Here is a 21,104-nt window from a genome sequence, read left to right on the forward strand (position 1 = left end):
CAGTGAGTAAGGAAGACCGTAGAATAATTGATGCATTTGAGTTATAGTGTTTTGGAAGACTTTTTAAAGTACAGTGGACTGCTAGAAGAACAAACAAATTTATGTTGTAAGAAGTACATCCAGATGTTCCTTGGAAGCCAAGATGGGGAGACTTTATCTCTCATACTTCGGGTATATTGTTAGGTGGGACCATTCCCTGGAGAAAGAGATCATGATGGGTAAAGTGGAATGTCAGCAAAAAAAGAAGACCCTCAGTGAGATGTATTGGCACAGTGGCAGCAGCAAAGCGCTCAAGCTTAACAGCAATTGTGAGAATGGCAAAAAGGTAGTGATTTGTTGTACATAACGTTGCTATGAGCTGGAACCAACTCAATGGCACCAAACAACAACAATTTACAGTTCAGGGTCAGAAATGATCAGGACAACATTCTTCCAGTCAGGATAGCCTCTCCTCAATTGTGCCCACTGACAGGCCTCTCTCTGCCTGGATGATGTTATGAAACTCTTTAAGGGCTGCAGATAGATGTCCGTAGAACCCACCAGTTCATCATAAACCTCAACCTGAAGACACTAGGCTCTGTCACGCTGGATTAGCAAACCTAGTTCTGCCTACAAAGTGCTAGAGGCACCCAACTCTGCAAGTTTGGCTCCAGTCCAAAGTCACTGAGCTTTACTTTTTCCATGAGCTGGGAAGCCCACCACTCAGACTCATATTCTGGCTCTTGGTTCTGCTGCTGCTGCTCGTCTGCCACTCTGCCAGTGTCCCAGCTTCCTGTCCCTGGATTGACAAGGTTCAATGTTCAGGGATCTCGGGATTCACAGGGCACACTCCACTCCTGACTATGGTGTAGTACACAGTGAAATAAGACCTGGCCATTGTCATTCCTCTATAACTGCACCTTACCACCTTCACAGAGCTATCTAGTCTACCATCTTATAACCATGAACAATGAGAAATCATTAGCGTTTGAAAACAAACAAAGCATACCCAAATATCATTAAGAGGAAGCAGACAAAATCAGCAGAGTAGCAGAAAACAATTCAGTATTTTGCATTCATGAAAAAAGAGCAGGACTTCCTGGAAATTTCAGCAAAAGATTGAAGTGTAACATCAAGAAAAGCTCTCAAAATGTAGAAAAATGTAAAAACTAGACAATTAAAGAGAAATTAGAGAATCATGTTAGTTGTAGAAATACAAGGAAACAATCAGACATTCAGAGAAATAAGATTTTATATCTTTTAAGGAACAAGGTGTTCTTATGAGAACTAATCAGTGAAGGCAAGATTAACATTTTAAAACATAACTGTCAAGTTAAAAAAAAATAGTTTAGAAGGTAAAATCAAAATATAAAACAAAACCATCAGAATGACTGGAAAATTAGAGACTAGCAGCAAAATTATAAACTCATGCTAGAAGTTATGATTTAACTGTAAAGTGAAAGGTTGAAAATCAGTTAAAGTCAGAATTTTGCCAAGTCTAGCATCTAGAGTTAGCAGGCCAAGCAGGAGGTGGGCCCTCTTACAGAGACTGTATGACACACAGTACTGGCGGTGCCTGGATGGGAAATGTTGTGTCATGGACTTACCTAGTATCTGCTCTCTATTCCAAAATAAATGCACTGTGGATCTGAGTCCAAAGAGGTTCGTTTGGGCTCAAAAGGAACAAAGTGTTTGATGTTGGATTGAAGACTTGATAGAGCCACAGGCTTGAGATGGACATGTTGTTGATCCCTGTCTGGTGTCTTAGCTTCCTTGGACTAACTAGGGTTTCTTGAAGACTATTTGACTTTATAACTTCCAGACAGTATCTTAGGTTAGGGTTGATGTTTGGGAAAATTTTTCTTCATTTGGAAGGGAAAAAAAAGGCAGATATATCTTCTTGTAGCAAGGCATATGTATGATACATGCTCTGATTTATTCACTGATACATAGAATTAGGAAAGGTGTGTGCCAGGGTTGTGTTCTTTTACCATACTTATTCAATCTGTATGCTGAGCAAATAATCTGAGAAGCTAGATTATTTATAGAAAAATAAGGCATCAGGATTGAAGGAAGACTCATTAGTAACCTACGATATGCAGATGGCATAATCTTGCTTGCTGAAACTGAAGAGGATTTAAAATACTTACTGATGAAGATAATAGACCACAGTCTTCGGTATGGGTTGCATCTCAATGTAAAGAAAACAAAAGTTCTCACTACTGGACCAATAAACAACATCCAAATATATTGAGAAAAGATTGAAGTCGTCAAAGACTTCATTTTTTTTTTTTTTTTTTTTGATCAACCATCAACATCCATGGAAGCAGCAGTCAAGAAATTAACTGATGTATTACATTAGGTAAATCTGCTACACAAGACCTCTTTAAAGCATTCAAGAGCAAAGATGTCAATTTGAGGATTAAGGTGCTCCTGACCCAAGCTATGGTGTTTTCAATAACCTTGTAAGCATACAAAAGTTGGACAATGAATAAGGAAGACTATGGAAGAATTGATGAATTTGAGTTATGGTGTTGGAGGAGAATATTGAAAATGCCATGGGCTGCCAAAAGAACCAACAAATTAGTGTTAGAAGAAGTACAGCCAGAGTGCTCCTTGGAAGCCAGGATGTCCAAACGTTGTTCCTCACACTTCGGCCATATTAACTGAGAAATTTACTACGTTTGGTAAACTTGGGGGTAGGAGAAAAAAGAAGACTCCCAACGAGATGGACTGGCACAATTGTGACAGATTATAGGTTCAAGCTTAACAATGATTGTGAGGTTGACCTAAGACTGGACAGTGTTTTATTCTGTTGTTCATAGGGTTGTCATGAGTTGGTACTAACTCCACCTAACAATAACAACAACAACAACAGTAATCATTACTGCTCGGATGAGAATAGCAAGTTCATTTATTGAGGTATCTGATCCAGCTGAAGAATTATCTAGTTGATTGATAAAACCAAACAGGGGTTGGAGAACTTATATTCAATATACTTTGGGTGTATTAGAGACTTATGATATACCTATCACAAGTCTGACATTTTCAATAAATTAATATTCAAGAACATCAGTTCACTGATTCTGAAGGTTTACAATTTCTCATGAGACAGGTAGTTAGCAGGGTTGTAATGTGATCGGTTTCTGCTCTTCTCTGCTTTAGAATGCATGCTGCTTTTATCATTAGTTTGATGTAAAAAGAGGATATGTGTAATTTGGAATGTGACTTCAAGATGCAGCCTCCAGGCACTCACTGCATTAAAAATTATGCTTCATTTCTACAGGAAATGTATCTCTTTCCCCTTGGACATTACTTTCCTTGCCTTCTTTGTTGGTTGATAAACAGATTAGGTGCATACATCACACACACACTTACAGATTAGCTATGATTATTTTAATTGAAGTGATTATACCAACATATGGTAAAGGCTTTTATCTGAAAACTGATAGTTTCAACAGACAAGTTAAAATGTGCAACACATTTTTAGGGTAATTTTCTGTGCTTCTTTTAGCATTTCACAGAAGCAAAGGTCAAATAACATCTATATGTACTTTGTAATGAGATTTTTGTTAAGTACCACTGAGTCAGTTCTGACTCATAGAGACCTGTGTAGGGTTTCCAAGGAGCAGCTGGTGAGTTTGAACTACTAACCTAGTGGTTCAAACTGACCTTGTGGTCAAAATCAACCTTGGTCAACTGGGAGTATGGGGTGCCAGGTAAAAAAAAAAAAAAAAATCACAACTTTATCTCCATGAGTCACTGATAGTTTCTGCAATGCCAGTATTCTGTCTTGTCTCTGAAGCCATTCACAAACTTTTATGGTCACCATATATCAACTGGTATAATGTTCTTTATTTGCGGTGTCTGTTCAGCTTTATCTCCTATTCAGCCTTCAATCCACTTCTCTGTCCCTTCATCTGAAGCTCAGGTTTCCAGGACAATCATCTCCATGTGTTTCATTTGGTTTTCCAATCTTTGGAGAAAAGGGTCTGTATCGCCTACCTGCCTAGTCTGTTATCTTGCTGCTTTTCCCACACATTTTTTTAAAAAAGTAATTTGCGTGAACATTCAGTAGAAGCACATGCAGGCAGTCATTCAATTGATGCATGTTTCTTCAATATTCACTAGGTTCCACATACTGTAAATCCCCAATCCAAACCAACGGGCAGTGAGCCACTTCTGACTCACAGTGACAGTATACATATAAAGATGAATCTTTCTTCATATATAATATTTCATTTTTCTCCTTTAAAGTTGCTAGTGGGATAGAACTGCTGAGTTAGCAACCCAATGCCTCAATCACACACAACTGGGACTCCTTCTGGGGATATAATGATGAGCAATCCTGGTGTAGTATCATAGGATAAATGCTCGACCTCAAGGTAGATTTGAACTGCAAGGTCGGCAGTTCAAACTCACCAATTGCTCCTTGGAAGCCCTATACAGATTCACTATGAGTTGGAACTGCCTCGATGGCATTTATCAACAGCAACAACAGGATAGATGTGGCATTGTAAGATCAACAGCGGGCTGTGAAACACAAGGCCAGCAGTTCAAACCCACCACCTGCTCCTTGAAACCCTATACAAGGTCACTATCAGTCAAAAGCAACTTGACGGCATTTAAATACAAAAAGAAGATAGGTTTGAGCACATCACTAATTTCAAGGCAGAATACTACATTTTATTTGTTTAATAAACCAAATACCAAAGTGGGCTAATATTGGAAAGAATAAATTCTGTTGTCTAAAGTGTAAACCTTATTTGCTTTGCTTTTTTAAGGGTAGGATGGTACTCTCAAATATGTGCTTACAGTTACCATGAGCAGGCGATCAAGTGTTGGCCTTGAGTCTAGATTTGTTGTTATTTACTTTAGAGAATAATCATTTTCACAGTCAAGTTGATGAGTTATTGTAATTGTTGTTAAATGCCATCAAGTTGGTTCTGAATCATAGCAACCCTGTATAGGGTTTCCGAGAAGTGGCTGGTGAGCTTAAACAGATAACCTTGCGGTTCATACTGACCTTCCAGTCTAGCACATTACTTACCGCACAGCACCACACATGAAATGCCACACACAGATCACAGAATTGTAGATTTTGGAGACCAGTTTAATGTGTTCTTCTCCTTGCTGGACTCAGAGGCAGTGAAGATGGTAGCAATCTCTATTTGGTTTGCCTGAGTTTACCTATTTCTCAGTGTTCTGTTTGACACATAGATTATATACTCAGTTAACATTTGTTGAAAACTGAAAAGTGAGTTGCTTAATATAAACAACCGTTAGTGGCAAATCACGGTTACGTAGTTGAGAATAATATTTTTTTGAATTGCTATGCTTAGTTGTTGTTGTTGTTTATGGACTCCAATATCTCAACAAATATGAAACTGCCTTTCAAGTTCTTGTTTTGAAGGAAATAGTATGAAAGGATTTTAAAAGGTTTGTGAAACATGGAATTAAAAGATAGGGGAGAAAGACTATGTGCTGGCGGCCAAGAGGCAGGCTTGCGAAATGTGCCCTTTGGTTGTTTAAATGATTATATATTCCTGGGTGTTTCTGTGTACATCTCACCCCCCGCCCCTAAAAAAAAACAAAACCAACCAACAACCAGAGGGAATAGAAGCAAATGCTGTTAAATGATGATGCACAGAGGAGATTGTAATCATTGTAATGAAACAATGAGAGTAAAAACTATGTCCCCCCGTGTAAACTATCACTCAATTCACAATAAAAACTTAAAAAAAGAAATAAAAAAATTTAAAAAAAGATAGTGGGATTTTTCTCATGAACTTTTCAAAGTCCCCTCATACATTAATATTAAAAATAGAGATAAGTAAATATTATATAAGAAAGCCAAAGAATAATAATAATAAAAATAGGTGACTAGGAAATAGCAATGTTTATTAATGTCATGATATGGCTATGTATGATAAGCACTGGGCTGCACAAGGTTGATGGTACAAGCCCATCTTCTGCTTTGTGGGAGAAAGATAATGCTTTTTGCTCCTGCAATGATACACAGCCTGGAAAATCTTGTACAAAGTTGCTATGAGTTGGAACTGACTCAGTGGCACTTAACCACAACAGCATTAATGTCATATGTATATTTTTTTAAACTGTGCATTTTATAGTCCCATAATAAACACGTTCAGCAAAAAAAAAAAAAAATGAGCAGAGGTTGATCAGTGTCTTTCCCACTCCCTGGAGTTGTGCACAGGTTTTTATTTCACCTGCTTCTGTCCAAGTCCTATCAGTCTTGTAAAGATTTAATGGGTTTTTGTAAACAGATTTAGTTGTTATTGTTGTTAACCCAATATAGCATCTCCGAGGTGCACTGGTGTGTTTGCACTGTGATCTTGTATAGAATGGGGCTCTTTTCAATTCTTGATGCTTTCTTTGGCAACACTGTCTCCTCTTTTGTGAAGAGAAGTTCTTGAGTATCAAGGGCAAAGAGTGGAGGGTGGTGCTTCTCAGAGGTGTTTCTAAATCAAGCTTGCTTTATTTTTATCCACTGGCATCAAGATAGCTACTGAAAGTTTAAACAGATGATAGGTTTTAAGAAGAGAAAACAAATTAAGGGGAATACAAAAGTAGCGTGATGCATTTTATATACCAGTTTAGAGTTTCAATCTCTTACTCTTTTGGGATGACTTTATGATTTACATGTATGAGATGTTTCCTATTTAGAGAGTTTCCAGGAGCTACTTTTTAGACTGTAAACATTGTTTCCAAAACATAGAGTATCATAAGTGGGTACTATTACAAGTGCTTCTGTGTTTCAATGAAGAAATCAAAGCTTGTCTATAAGCTTTATATGAAGGTACCAGGACAGGAAAAAAGGGGAGTCCTATGAAAACTACCTGCTTTTCCAGTTTCCAACTCAGTAGGAATAGGAGCAGAAGTCATTCCTGGAGCAAAATTCCTACCTCAAATTGACAGGTTAGTCCAGAAAAGGAATACATGTGTGTTGTAGCGTTTCCTATTGCTGCTGTATTATTTCCATTTTTAGGACTGATCTTTTGATTCAGCTTCCCTTCCTCATTTTTATGGATCCTAAAGTCCTCTTTCATGAGCCTTGAATCTCTTCTGAGCCTCCTGCCAGAATCTTTTCTTTGCTGGATTAGAAAATCTGGTTCCTGATTTCAGACCACTCAGCTACTAATTGGGTCTAGATTCAGATGGACAGATCACTTAAATTTAGCATTACATCACCAGCTGCCTAACCTAGACCATCATTGACTACCTTACATTTCTCAACCACCATTCTAGTCCTGAATGACTCTGCTGGATGTTACGATGTTAGTGTTTGTAGAGCCTGCTTCACCAGCCCATTGTAGAACATAACAATATCTAATAGCCTTGTATCTTCCCAATTTCTTTATCTAAGCTGCTTACCCAGCTCTTCTCTGCTAGATCTAGGTTCTCTCTAGTGTGTCTGGTCTTAGTGTGACAAATGACACTTTTAAGGAGAAAAAGTGTCCAGGGGAGGCATCTAGGGACATTAAGTTAGTGTTGGGTTTTAATATTCGACATACCCAGCATTGCCTTCATCTTCAAAAGGAGCATTTCAAGGTATTTCTTGAAGTACAGCACTGTCTGTTAAAGGATAGTATCCATGCACTACAAGGAAGACCAGCTAATACTACTATTACTCAGGTTTTCACACCAACCACTAAAGCCAATGATGATGTAATTGAATAATTGTAGCAACTTCTTCAGTCTGAAATTGATCAAAATGCAGCCAACATGCATTGACATTTACTCGTATTAGAATGAGAAAAGTGGAAACACAGAGAAAGGACTGGTAGGTGAAAAATATGGCCTTGATGATAGAAGCAATGCCAGGGATTGAATGATAGAACTTTGCAAAAGCAATTATTTATTTATTCATTATAAATACCTTTTTTTCAACAACATAAATGACAGTTATGCACATGGACCTTATAAGACGGAATACACAGGAATCAGATTGACAACATCTATTGAAAAACATGATGGAAAATCTCAATGTCATCAGCCAAAGCAAGGTCAGAGGTTGACTTTGGAGTAGGCCATCAATTGATCATATGCAACTTCAGGCTGAGTTGAAGAAAATTAAACACTTCATGAGAGTCAAAATATGACCTCTATCATTTATTCTCCTTTTTTTTCCCATTGTCAGTGAGTGCTCCTCCATTTTAATGCCTCAGAGATTCTCTCCTGTTCTTTTTAGATAATCTCTATGCCACATAAAATTGCCATGTATCTTTTTCCTGTACCCTGTTTCCCCCTAGGATCCATCACGTCAGAAGAAGTATTTAAAATAGTGAGTGATGAGTGAGTGATCATTGTTGGTAGGAAAATGTAATGAACCTGGCTACCTACGTGTTTGGAGTCCTGGTGTGGTGCTGTGGGTTAATGAACTGGACTGCAAAGTCAGTTTGAATTGCAAGTTTTGTGGTTCAAGCTCATTAACCTCTCCCTGCAACTCTACAGGGTCAGAACCAACTCGATGGCACTGAACAATAACAGTAACAAAGTTAGTGTTTACTCATGTTCCAAGTAATGTGTGGAGTAGATCTACAGATCTCCATAACCAATTTAAATCAGCAGTTTGCAGTTTGCCAGACAGAGTCTTTATCTGAAGTTGTTTACATTTATAGGACAAATATAAACTTTTATCCATTGATACTAGATTGGCATGATCTTTGTTAGAAAATCTTGAAATATCCTGCTGTTGAACTTTAATATTCAGCTCTAAATAGCTTTCTCTTTCTCTCAATTTACACACACCCATAATAGATAAACTATTCAAGGACATATAAACATAAATTAAAAATAAATAAATAGACACTTACTTTTATATTTTACATATTAACCTGAAGGTCACAAAATGAACTAGTGATTTTAAAGTGATATATCATAACATCTTTAATGTCTATAGGTAAGAGAAGAATGTAAGAATATATTTTGTCTTTCCAGCTGATGTTTTATAACCTTCACGAGCTTATAGCTCATTAGTTTAAGGGTTCTGATGCCAATGAGAATAGTGTTTCCAATTTGATTCACAGACCAACTAAATATTTGATTCTTAGTTAAGAGTGGGTCAGATGATGAGCGTTTTTTGTGTACATATTCCCACCCACTGTCTCCCAACCCAAAACAAGTAGAATGGAAGCAAATACTGTTGAATGACGATGCACAAAGGAGTTTGTAATCACTGGAATGAAATGATGGTGTAAAGCCAGTGTTCTGTCATGTAAACTATCACACAGTTCACAATAAAATAAATACATAAAAACACTTGCACACAAAAAGAGTGGATTAGGTGAGAGAAAATATGTCCTATACTTGTTAAGGAAAGCTGTGAGAACAGTAAGACATGTAGTATTTTTTGTTCTTCATATACAGTGTGTATTTTATCCCTTAATGATATGAAATTTTTTTAAATGATATTAAAAATGGTGTTAGAAGTTAGAGGAATGTTTAAAGTCTCAGACCACATATCTATTGAATTTGTAATTGTGGGTTTAAAAACATTCTTTAGCTATAAAAAATGAGTCTGTTTTAAATACTCTAATTAGGCAATCAGTTGTGTTGCTAATCTTCATTCTCAAAGAGCAAATGGAAAACCGGAAGTTACTCCATTTTGCTTAATTAGTTTAATTAAGCACCTGCCTGTGTCTTCCTGGCTTAGCAAAGCCCTGATTTATCAAAGTCACAAGCACATTGCTAAAAATACATCTTTGGGGAATAAAAATATTTAAGTTGAAAAATTGTGGAACTGTTTTCTTCACAGTTTGTATAAAGAGATGTGAAGAAAATACATGTAAATTCTTCACTACATATGACAAAAATATTAGACTTTGTGACTAAGCTCAATTAATGGTACCGCTAGTGTGTCGCTTCAGGATCAGCGCTGGACTACAAACCACAAGGAAACCCTATATGTGTCAAAACTGAGTTCACAATAACAACAACTGTGGTACTATACAGTGTTTTCAGTTTGTGGTTGTTGTTGTGTGATGTTGAGTCAGTACCAATTCATAGCAACTCCATACAGGGTTTCTAAGAATGTCTGGTGGGTTTGAACTGCTGACCTTGCGGTTGACAGTAACTAAAGTGTTTTGCCTATGTAAAGAATACAATGAAGGCTGGGCAGCTGAGTGTGGTTGTCAGCGCAAGGGTCATTTCATCACTGGGAAGAGAAGAGAAGACCCTCACCTGTGGTGAAGGTGGGTCGCAAGATGAACAAAGATGTCCAGATGAGATCAGCTAGTAACCAAAAGTTAAAGAAGCTGGAGAAAGGGAATGCCTCAAAGGATTGCTGAGAGCTAAATTAATCAAATGTGGCTGGAAAGATCAATTGAAAGTACACTGTAAAAGTAATTAAAGAAAAAGGATTAGAACGTGTTACTGTTGAAAACTTGGTGGCTGAAATCCCTCTAAAAGAGAGAGCCGTGTCACCTGACAGGGTGAAGAAGGAGCTCCTGCAAAGAAAAAGAAAATTCATTGCTCATCACGCCAGCCTTTAAGATGGAATTAGATTCTGTTGTTCTGTGTGGTTTTATTTTGGAAAGTGGAAATTGACATAAATTAGAAATCATTTTCTCGAAATAAAATCCTGTTTCTTTTGGATGGCATATAGTTTTCAATAATGATGTATACATTGTATTGATTTTTCCCCTGAATGTGTTATTTTAATAAATATCTCATGAATTAAAAAATAAAAATAAAAAGGAAAGTAAACAATGACAACAGTTGAGGCCTTATGTAGACTAATCGGGTAGAAGACTGTTGTGCTCTGGGGTCAATAGGGTTTCCCCTTGAGCCCAGAGCACATTCAGCAGAATTCACCTGAATTCCATTGAAAGATTTCAAAAAAGGATGTTTCCTGTATTTCTTTTGTAGCACATCTAAATTTGGGCATCAGAAAATTCTTTGTTAAATTTGTGTAGTTTCATTTACTTTAGTTTGATTTCAGTATATGTAAGAACAGATTTCAGATATTTCTGTATATTAAAACTCGCCACTGTGAACCAGAGCTGGTCTCAAGCTTTCTTTTACAATCATAGCATATAAGTATTGTAAGTAACTTGAAGATAATTTTTAATGTTGAACAACAACAACAAAAACCGTCAAAAAGATGAATTGATTACTTCACAACCTGGGGCTCACATTCAGTCTTCTGACCTCATCATGTACAGGACCCTGTCACCATCTCCCAGGGTTTGGGGTTTGGTTTTTACCTTTTAGAACAGCCCGTTCTTCCAGAGCTAAGTAGTTAAACAAACTGTCATATTTAAACATCACAACATTCTTGTGAAGTGCATGTCATAACACTGATTGTTCAAAGTAAGAAGCTGAGGCTCAGATTCAATCATTTCCTACCATGAGGAGAAGTGACAGACTTCCTAAGCCTGTCTTCTTTCCACGACCCCACAGTTGCCTTTCCCTCTTATTTCTCTATGCAAAATGGTGTTCTTCAGTATTTATCATTCAGACCCTGCTCTGCAGTTTGTTTTTTTGTTAAGTTTTTATTGTGAATGAAGTGATAGTTTACATGGGGGAACATCAGGTTTACATTCATCATGTCATTGCAATGATTACAATCTCTTCCATGCATCATCATTCAATAGTAATTGCTTCTATTCCCTCTGTTTTTGTTTTTGGAGGGGATGTACATTAAAACACTCAAGAATATATAATCATTTAAATGATCAAAGGGCACATTCTGCAAGCCTGTGTCCTGGCCACCAGCACCTGGCCACCAGCATACTACCTTTCTCTTTCCATGAGTGTAGAGACCTCAGCTGTGCTATGTCTCCATGCCTTCAACTCTTGTCTGCATCTCTCTGGTGTCACTGCCTCTCTGGATGCAGTCACACATTCCATTCATGCTCTTCTCCCTGGATGGTCCTAGGGTCCTCTGTTCCTAGACTGTAAGATGAACTACTCCTCTCTTTTTATTATACAACTTCTACCTTTACAGTTGTGACAGTCACAATTAGTCATGATAACAATTACTCACTATTGAATCACAAGAATCCCATCGCCATCTTTTTTCACCAGACCCATCTAGACAAGATGAATACCATTCGATGGGGGTTCTACTTTCCCCCTCACACAATATTGTTTTTAAAGAGAAAAAATATTCCAAATTAGAAAATGAGATGCATTCATTTTTGGAGGGACTTGCCCAAATAAAGTTCGAAAAAAAAAAAAAAAAAATCTTGACAAGTATAATTGCAACCTACTCATTTGCGCCTTGATTTCATCAACAATCCATGAAGCCTCTGGGAAGAGATGCTTAAGGAGCACAGCTAGATAATATGGTCTGCATTTAAGTGTGCATTTAAGTGGAAGGCTGGCGTTCTAGCTATAAAGGGATGACCCTCCAGTGAAATGTCAGTCTGGTCTTTTTCAAGTCATTGGCATTTTACTAGCAGTAGGGTGATCTATTTGCTCTTTAATGGGAGAATAATAATGTACACTTTCAAATCAAAATCTGAACATGAGAGTACATAATTATTCCTTTGAAAAAATGAGATCTTTTAAAAAGAGCTATGTCATGTGTTTCATAATGAAATTGTACAGCCATATGAGTTTTCTTGTCATAAATGCAGTTGATTTTGGTTTTCGAAATGTGGATAACGTTTTTATATACAACGAATCACAAAACATATTAAGTAATATATTGCAAGTGTCAGAGAAATTAAAATCTGAATTCTCCTTCTTAAACAGCGTTTTGGACCCCAGACAGACTAATTTCTCAGTGCTTTAATGCATGTATCTGGGTAATAGGGATAATACTTTAATTTCCTGATTTTAAATGCAAGCACTATTTAATGATGTGGGCTTATCTATAAAGCACTTAGTACTTAGTGTTCTGTTAAAGAGGGAGAAAGTGGCATTATTAATCAGGGTTTGTTTAATTCTAGGACAGAAACTAATAAACAAGAAAAAGAAGATTGTGGTGGAGTATTGTCTTTATTTTGTTGTTGTTGTTTTTGGAAGAAACTATTTATATGCATGCAGATAAAGAAACAAAATTTCTCCCTGGAACTCAGTAGGTTTGCATCAAACATATCCTCCAGTGTCATATAAGAATAATTCTCTCTTGATGTGACAAGTAATGTTGGTTCTTTTCCATGAAATACTAATAGTGTACATGTGTTTTCTTCCTTTATCGCTAATTTTAATTATTTTTTTAGTTTATTATGACTCTAAAGCTCTTTGTTAATGCTTTCAGAAGGTGGCTTGGGATTTAAACCTTAAATATTTAATAATTACTAAGATCTGGAATTTGACAAATTATTTTTTCTAGTGTGTCTATCATACAACAAAGCCACAAACCTTAAAGTAGGAGTTCTAGCTTGTATTTCTTTCTCTTTCTTTTTCTGTGTATGAGAATGAAAGCCAGAGCGTGCTTTCAAGAGAAACAAAAAGAGAGAAGAGATAATAAAAGTAATGACTGGATTACATGAAGAGGAACAGTATTCCTCAGGTTTGGAGGAAGACTCATTAACAACCAGCGATATGCAGATGACACAACCTTGCTTGCTGAAAGTGAAGAGGACTTAAAATGCATACTAATAAAGATCAAAGACCACAGCCTTCATTATGGGTTGTACCTTAGTGTAAAGAAAACAAAAGTCATCACTAATGGACCAATAAATAATACCATGATAAATGAAGAAAAGATTGAAGTTGTCAAAAACACCATTTTGCTCGGAACCACCATCAACAGTCATGGAAGCAGCAGTCAAGAAATCAAAAGACATATTGCATTTGGCAAATCTGTTGCACAAAACCTCTTTAAAGAATTCAGAAGCAAAGATGTCAGTTTGAGGACTAAAGTGAGTCTGATCAACTCATATTATTTTCAGTATCCTCATATGCATGTGGATGTTGGAGAGTGAATAAGGATGACCATAGAAGAATTGATGCATTTGAATTATGGTGTTAAAAAAGAACACTAAAGGTACCATGGACTGCCAGAAGAACAAATGTGTGTTGCAAGAAGTACAACCACACTGCTCTGTATAAGCCAAGATGGTCAGACTTCGTTTTTCTTACTTCAAACATATTATTAAGAGGGACCAGTCCCTGGAGAAGGCTATCACACTTGGTAAAACATAGTGTCAGTGAAAAAGAGGATGACCCCCAATGAGATGGATGAGCATACTGCAGCAGCAATCAGATGGCAGGAAACCGGGTGGTATTTCGTTCTGTTGTCCATAGCGTAGTGATAGATTGGCGCCAACTCGATAGCCCCCAACAACAAAAACATAAATATTTCAGAAAATAAACAAATCATGTCATTTGATAGAATTAGTTTTATGTCCTTATTTTGCTGCCAAAGCAATTTCTTTAAATACATTTGAGAAATTAGGTAAGAATAAGGAAATCCACACCATGCATTGTATATCTTGCCACTTTGTTTCTCCTCAAGTTTATTGTCTACCATAAAATCAGTATGATTTTGGTAAAATGCCCTGTTCCATGCTAGAGTTGCGTTGTTTTATAGGGATCCTTTGCTTTGGAGTTTGTTACTATGAAAGTTGCCTCTATTCAATATACTTAAAAGGAACAAAAGCTAGTTTCATCTGTGTTATTTCTCTTGTTTTCACTGTTTACTGGACTTGGGTGATATGTTTATGAATACAATTTTTAGTACCGGTGTGGCACTGTGGGTTAATGTGCAAGCCGTTTGAACTGCAAGGTCAGTGGTTCAAGCTCACCAGCTGCACCTTGGAAACCCTATACAGAGTCACTGTCAGTCAGAACTGACTCGATGGTACTTAACAACAACAACCTGATTAATGTGTCATATTAATATTTTGTAATTATCAGTGCATCTTGTTTGCATGGTTGATCAATTTCAGACTGAATAATTTGGTAGAATTCCTCAACTTCATCGACTTTAATGGTTGGTGCATGAATTTGAATAAAATAATATTAACTGGATCTTCTTTTTAGGTGGATAGGCATTATTCAATCACAGACAACATTGTACTGAAATCTTAGAATGCTCTTTTTGATGATAAATGCAGCACCATTTCTTTTCAGTTTGACTTATGATGTTGGCAAAGAATATTGGAAGTACTGTGTACTGCCAAAGAACAAACAAATCTGTCTTGGAAGGAGTGGTGGTTGATACCAACCGGCTGCTCCTTAGCAACCCTATACCTATCGGGTGACTATCAGTTGGAACTGACTTGCCAGAACTTAATAATAACAAAAATTGATTGATACACTTCCCTAAACCCATGTATGCAGCAGGAGGTGCGTATGGTAGCGTGTATATAACCAACAAACATATTTATCTAGAGTGCCAAATATTCAATTTTGTTTTGTTTTAATTTTTTTTGTGTGTGTGACTGTTTTATTCTGTTTCAGGTAAAAGTTCTCACAGCATATTAGATTCCTATTCAGCAATTCATACACATATTTTTATGTGACATTGGTTATAATCGCCACATCGTATTAGCAGTCTCACCATTTCTGCTATTTCCATCACTCCTTTCCCTGCTTCTTCGTGCATTCACATCATTGCTTTTATGTAACTTTTGAAATTTGGGTCCGGCATCGTTGACACTTTAAAAGAGCACATGCTTTATGGCTGTTATTGCTTCTTTCATAAGCCAATCTATTATTTGACTGAAAAGTGACTTTCAGTTCTAGGTTAAAGGGTATTTTTGGGTGATAGTCTCAGGGTTCTTCTAGTTTCCATCAGCCCAGTAATTCTGGACTTTTTTTTTTAATGTATTTGAGTTTGTTCTACATTATTCTTCCAATCTAATGGAACCCCCTCAACCTTAAGTTTCGCTTTGCTGTTTTGGTCCAAAGAAAATGAATCATTGAAGCTGTTTGTGGTTATACATAAGTAAAAGATTCAACTTTGGCAGGGTCTTGGTAAGGATTCTAGTGGGTAGATAACTGAACTAGAAAGTTTTGAGGCATGTATTCTGACATTGTGGGTATTGTCCAACATTTGGCAATGAGTCCTTACTGTTCTCTCAAATTGAAAATGAGAAGGAAAAACATGTATCCCATTTCTTAAATGCGGATTTTTCAACATCGGCTTCACTCATTAACAGCAGAAATAAACACTTGGGTAAATGTTCCCAGTTACAGGAAATCATTTCTATCTTTTCCTTAAATCAGATAAGAATGAAAAGTTATAAAATCCACATGGAACAAGTACAGACAGTCTTTGTAAGCATATTGGGTCAAAAGCCAATGCATGTGTGTATGTGTACACATCTATTGAATAGTATCTGTGTTAATATTATAGAGCCTTGGTAGTACAAGAACTCCTGGTGTAGTGCTGTAGGATAAGCCCTCAACTGCTAACTGCAAGGTTGGCAGTTCAAATCCACTGACTTCTCCTTGGAAACCCAATACAGGATTGCTATGAGTTTGTACTGCATTTAGCAACAACAACAAAATATACTACAAGGTTAAGCACTCCAAAGCTAACCCAATGATCAGTGATGGAACCTACCAGTTACTCTGAGAGAAAGACGTAAGGATCTGTTGCTGTATGTAATTGGAATCCCTTTGGAAAGATCCTATAGAGTTGTTTTTGTTGTTGTTGTTGTTGTGTTTTTTTTTTATAGAGAGAGAGTTGCTTTGAGTCACAGCCAACCATTGTTTTTTTTCCAATAGAGTTGCTATGAGTCACAGTCATCCATTGGTGAGTTGATTATGGGTTTGAGTATGTTAATACTGTCCATAAAAACATAAGTTAAGTACCAAATCAGCATATTGCACTGGACAAATCTGCTGCCAAAGGCCTCTTTAAATTGTTTTGTTTTTTTTTTTAAAAATGTATTACTGTGTTTTTTTCTGAAGATTTAAATAAAAGCTAATGTTGGCATTCAGCAATTGTTACATGAGTTGTTGGGGAATAGTGGTTACATAGTTCAGTGTTTGGACATTCTTATTATTTGTGTTCTGTTTGTTTCATTTCTATTCATCTAATTTCCCTAACCACCTAATATTCTCATTTGTGTTTTCAAGTAATGATTGACCATAGATGTCATATAGATTATATTTTAAAAGAGCACAGCACAATAAAAATTAAAGCTATAACACACACCGACTTCCTGATAAGACCACTGGTGTAAAAAGTTAAGGAAAGGTGTTCTTGATAACAGAAACATTCTATGATAATTATCAGGGTTGGGAAAAAAGGCACAATTATTTGAAGACCAGAGGGTAGAGACCTGTTAACTTTGGTGACAGAAAGGGTATTTATACAACACAAAGGAAGTAGGCAAAGGAAAGATGAAGGTAGACAAAGATAGGGAGGAAAGCAAGAATTAAAGTAAATACAGGCAAATACTGCTAACTGATTGTAGCTGGAGTGAAGTATATGAAAAGAAGTGTATGATTTGTATAATGTAAAACTGATGATAAATCTACTCTGTAATCCTTCTCTTAATTCACAATGAACAGTTAAACATGTTAAATAAAATAAAAATTTAAAGTATGATAAGCAATTGCTCAATTAGTGAATGTCTGACATTTATTTAGTGTCTTAAATTTTGATAATCAGTTTTCACTGTCAGTAAATGTAGTCATTGAAAATTGTACAGATTGTAGGAAAACGTAGAACGTCTACAAAACCTTTAAACAAGATTGTTTCTTGTGACCTATTTATTATGTTTTCATTACATCTAAGATGTCATCAATTATAAGATATATTATTTAGATACTTCTAAGAAAAAAATAAATAACAAATAGAAAGACCCCCAGCGAGATGGATTGGCAAAGTGGCAGCATCAAACGGCTCAAGTGAAGTTGGCCCCGGATCGGGCAGTGTTTCATTCTATTGTGTATAAATAGGGTAGCTATGAGCCAGTACTGACTCGATAGCACCTAACAACAATAAAATATATATATATTATTTAGAATACTTTTTAAATTCCATGTATTATAGGACTCATGTTGGTTTTAGATTTGTGAAATATGTGTGGGGTTTGGGAGTGTGTTTAGATTTGATAGGATATACCCTACTTCCTGCCAAACTTAAGTAGACCTTAAAGGATGTATGAAATACGGGGAATTAGGCACATGCTATAGGAAGGTTATTAAAAAATAAGCGAGGGGAATATAAATACACATTAGGAAGCCAAGATTGAGACTAACATAGTAATAATCATCATCAAATCGTATTTGCCTTCTGGCAGGAACCCCAAATTTGGATTAAACATTTTTGAAGTCAGTGCAAAAAAGGAAACTGATTTATTACACTGTTGAAGTCATAAAATAAAATCAAACCAGTTGCTTTGGGGAAATACCAATATTCTTGAGACTGAAATCATACAGAAATTGATTTGTGTAATTTAGTGAACAATATCTCTTTAACATCCTTGGAGTATACAGAATAAACATCTTAGAATGCTCTGTGGTCGTGTCCTTCCATTGAAGTAAGTGCTATTGTAATAAGTAAGTAAAAAATTTTCTGTCCATTCAAATCAAATATAATACATTATCTCTCTGTGCTTATCTTTTTTAATACAGAGCTTTTGAAATTTTATAATAGGTGGAAGAATTGATGGACTGAATATCGTATTTTTTTCTAAGATAAACATTTGGATGGTTATCAAATTGAAATCATACTCTCTGAAGATTATAAGAAATGGATGCCCTCTATCTTTCTATTTAAATATGAAATATTTTGTCTTAGCATTGTACAGAGAAAATGTTAATGTTAATATCCTCCAAGAAAAAATTAGTTTCTTTTGAACAACATTCCTAAAATCAAGGCTTCCCCACACCTTGTGTTCCAACAGGCATTACTGAGAAACTTCCTAGGAAATAAGTTTGATTCACCTCTCACACAAAAGATGAGTATACCCCATTATTCTCCTTTGTAGCTTGTAGTCACAGAAACATTAATAGAAAAATGATAGGAGTAAATGAACTTTTATTTTAGCTGTAAGTATATCTCAACACTCAATTATAGAACTTCTATTTGATAGTTAATTTAGTACTTCAACTTCTTATGGAAGGATCTCTGGTAGCGTAGTGGATGATAAGCTGGGCTGCTAATCACAACGTCAGCACTTGGAGTCTACCAGTCAGTGTGGGAGAAAGATAAAAATGTCTACTCCCCCAAAGATTTACAGCCTTAGATAACCTGTACATGGTTGCTATGGGTCAGAAGCAAATAGATATCACTTAACAACAACTTCCTATACAAGGAGCCAAGATGGTACTGTAGAGTAAGAACTGGACTGTGAACCACAAGGTCATCAGTTTAAACCTACCATCCCTTCTGCGAGAGAAATATTAGGGTTTCTCCTTCCATTAAAGCCTTATGGCCTTAGAAACCTGATAAAATGTCACTATAAAATATTTGAGAAGTGTATACTAATCAATAAGAATAATAAGCCTTGCTTTGTAGCCTTATTTATAAATTGAGTGTGACTCTATAGAAAATACTAGCTACATTATGGAATCGTTTGGATAGATTCCTTCTTTTTAACAATAACTAATTAGTATTCATTCAAGCTGGTTTTGGATTGAATAATATACCCATACCTTCATGACTTAACATGCTTCCTAATTCTACACTTTAAAATACAAACCAGAGTCAGAAGGATTCTCTATTTGATCTGCCTGTGACTTACCACCACCTATCTGTTTGTCGTACCATGGTGGCTTGTGTGTTGTTCTGATGTTGGAAGCTATGCCACATGTATTTTCAATACCAGCAGGAACCCCTATGGTATACAATTTTCAACCAAACTTCCAGACCAAGAGAGTAGAAGGGAGTGAAATACAATTGTACAGAGAGAAGTACATTTGGTGGCAGATAATGTACAAGGCTAAGTAAAAACAAAAACAAAACAAAAAAAGTCTTGCTTGGTGTGGTGCTGTGGAACAAAGCACTGGACCACCAGGTTGGTTTGAACCACACAATCGACAGCTCATTCCAAACTGTTCCTTGGAAACCCTATACAAGTTTGCTATGAGTTGGACCCGACTCAGCGGCAGTTACCAACAGCCAACAACAAGTAAAAAAATAGTATTGACACAAAATAATAGAAACCTAATTATTAAACAAATATATCAAAATGTGAAGCTCTTGTTTCTCAACGTATCCTCCATCTAGGTCGATATAATTTTGAATTTAATGTTTCCGCATTTCTAACCCTTCCCTGGAGAGTGTGGTGGCTTGTGCGAATGACGCGGTTGGTCATTCAAGCCCACCAGCCAGCCACTCAGTTGAAGAAAGAAGAGGCTTTCTGCTCCTACAAAGATTAACAGCCTTGGAATTCCTATACATTCAGGGAGGAAGCAGAAAGGTCATTATGAGTCAGAACCAATTTGATAACACTTAACAACAGAAACCCTTCCCTGAAGAATTCTATGCTCTTCTATGTATATCATACCAAAACATTTGGGGACGAAAGAGGTCTGGAGGGGCTGTAGGAAGAATTTTCCCAACACAATTCTCATAAAATTCTTGCTACCCTTGAAGAATTAATAGGTTCATTGTTTTCATGGTAAAATTTCCTCAGGGCAACTTTCTTGGCCATTTTCCAATCAATGCAGCTTTCAGTGTTCATAAAACTTCTTCCTAAGAAGCCCCTATGATCATTCTGTGTCCTCCGAGAAAAATCTACCAAGATTATGTCTTTGGAAAAAATAGTTTCAGTAACCTTCTGAGATGACCTCTCTGCCTTGAATATAATTAGTAGAATAGTACATCCCCTCTGAAAACTGTTTTGATTGGACATTTTCTTTGGAAGACTCTCTGATGAAACTAAGACAAATGCACTATGGACAGAACTTGTCTGAGCCATCCACAAATCTTAGAGACATGTTTAGACATGCTATTGTTTGGAATTAATCCATGGCTATTTGAACTAGAATCATAGTAGTAATACTTTTTGCTTTACACTCACAAGTCCCTCTTAAAGCTATAGGAGTTTGAAAATGGAAACAATTATTGTTAAGAGAATTAGCCAACAGAGATTTTCAGGAAGACGTGGAATTGAGTCAACAGTATTAATTGTGCCAGAGTGGTATGATGAGATAAAAATAATTTGATTTTGGCACTTTATTATCTTGCTCAATGAAGAATTAGTTTTAAAACGCATTACTACAAAAGGTGTGGGAATAGA

General features: G+C 36.3%; 1 protein-coding gene and 1 pseudogene across 4 annotated transcripts in view; both read left to right on the forward strand.

Moving 5' to 3' along the window:
* Positions 1-21,104, forward strand: part of CTNNA2 (catenin (cadherin-associated protein), alpha 2) — a 1,482,995-nt gene that overhangs the window by 104,368 nt on the left and 1,357,523 nt on the right. The gene's annotated exons all lie outside the window — the stretch shown is intronic.
* Positions 10,206-10,493, forward strand: LOC102839725 (annotated as a pseudogene).

Source organism: Chrysochloris asiatica, unplaced genomic scaffold, assembly GCF_000296735.1.
Source record: "Chrysochloris asiatica unplaced genomic scaffold, ChrAsi1.0 scaffold00093, whole genome shotgun sequence".
NCBI classification, from domain to species: Eukaryota; Metazoa; Chordata; class Mammalia; order Afrosoricida; family Chrysochloridae; genus Chrysochloris; species Chrysochloris asiatica.